Source organism: Lynx rufus, unplaced genomic scaffold, assembly GCF_022079265.1.
Source record: "Lynx rufus isolate CCGP_SWC_20201006 ecotype Redwood Valley unplaced genomic scaffold, mLynRuf1.p SCAF_8, whole genome shotgun sequence".
NCBI classification, from domain to species: domain Eukaryota; kingdom Metazoa; phylum Chordata; class Mammalia; order Carnivora; family Felidae; genus Lynx; species Lynx rufus.
In genome coordinates, this window is record NW_025814896.1 from 29,868,172 (window position 1) to 29,870,064 (window position 1,893).

Genomic DNA, 1,893 nt, shown 5'->3' on the forward strand with positions numbered 1-1,893 from the left:
TGTCCCTCTGTGCCACCAGACAGTGTTCCTTTCTACAGTGGGTCCCCGGACCCAGTGCATCCCACACAGGGTCTTCGGTAAATGACTGACTTAGTGGCGAGCCCCAGTGAGCGTCACATGCCTCTGTCTGTGCCGGGAGCACAGACACGTGTCAGGATGCAGAGTATTAGCCTAGGAACGTCTTCGGGTTTTCACCTTTCTCTGCCGAGGAGGACTCTGGCTTTGCCTTCCTGGTTTCTCCTCGCCATAACCCCCCCAGCCCTCTCTGGACAGCCGTCTAGGATCTGTTCATTGTTGCGTCTACTACTGCCATAGATCAGAAGTCCACACAGGGCACAGCGGACACCTTTTCTCTGCTCCACGATGACTGGACGTGTGCATGGCTAGGAGCTGGAGTCCTCTGGCGACTTCTTCGCTTGCGTGCCAGGGGAACCTGGGCTGGGGTGACCCAAAGGCTGGGCTTGGCTGGGACTGCTGACTGGAGTACCTGTGGTACTACCTGTGGCCCCTCTGTGGGGCTTTTTGCAGCTTGGTGGCCTCGGGATAGTCGGACTTCTTAAGTGTTCTGGCTTCCAGAGTGCTCCAGGAGTGTTCTAGCAAACCAGGGCTTGACAAGTGTTCCAGCAAATGAGGCAGGAGTGTTGTGGCATTTTGTGACAGCCTCAGAAATCACACAGGGTCAGGGCTGCTACACTCAATTGGTCAAAGCAGCCACAAGCCCGTCCGGAGTCGAGAGAAGGAACAGCGTGCCCCTTTGGATGGAGGAGCACTTGGCACTCTGGCAACTGGTCATTTAAAATAGTCACAGTGGGGACGTCTGGCTGGCTCAGTTGGAAGAGCGTGTGACCCTTGATCTCGGAGTTGTGAGTCTGAGCCCCACGTTGGGGGTAGAGATTACTTAAAAATAAACAAATAAGCTTAAAAAATAAAAACAGAATAGTCACAGGGGCATGAGGTCAGGAGGAAAGGACGAAGACTAAGACTTGAGATCCATTTTTCCAAGGAGTCTTGGAAAGGGAGGTGACAGAACAGCTGCAGAGGAGTAGCGTGGGAGGTGGATGGGAGGTGGCCGGGGGGATGGCCAGGGGACGGGAGGTGGCGGGGGTGGTGGTGGATGGGAGGTAGCCAGGGGACGGGAGGTGGCCGGGAGGTGGCCAGGAGGTGGTCAGGGATGGACGAAGGATGGGAGGTGGCCGGAAGTTGGCCAGGGGACGGGGACAAGGGGTGGATGGGAGGTGGCCAGGAGGTGGCCGGGACGGGAGGATTTTAGGAGGTGTTGCTGAGTAACAGCCCGGTGTGAAATGGCATTTAGGTTGCTGAATCTGTTTCTTTGGCCCCGAACTGGATGGCTCTAAGACTGAGCTGTGGTGGTCAGACTTGCAAGCATTATGCAGACCAAGTTGGGGCAGGTCTAGCCAGCCGCACCCAGCCTGTCCCCAGAAACTTTCAGGGTGGGGGTGCCTACTGTCATTTCCGTCGTCTCATTACCAAGGGTCAATTTGCAAGGCCATCTCATGCATAAACGCGTGCCCTGGCATCTCATTTCCCCTGGTGTTCATGCTCCCCTGCCCCTCCTTGTTCCCAGGGGCCAGATTCCCCCCAAGCCTGATCTCATCTTTTGGGTGGGAGGGAGAGGAAGGCAGGACAGAGGGGTTCTCTCTGGAGGATCCTGGTTCCTGAGACAGGCTAATTGCAGGCTCCCTAATTAATGAGCCATGGGGTTGCATTTCATCAGCTGAGTCACAGTTGATGTCTGGGCCCTGGACCCAAGGGGAGGGTATCAGGAACCATGGGAGGGGAGGCCAGCCTGTGTCTCTGCCTTCCCCGACCGTGATTCTCTACCCCTTCTTTTAAGATTTTATTTTTAAGTAATCTCTACACCCAACGTGGGGC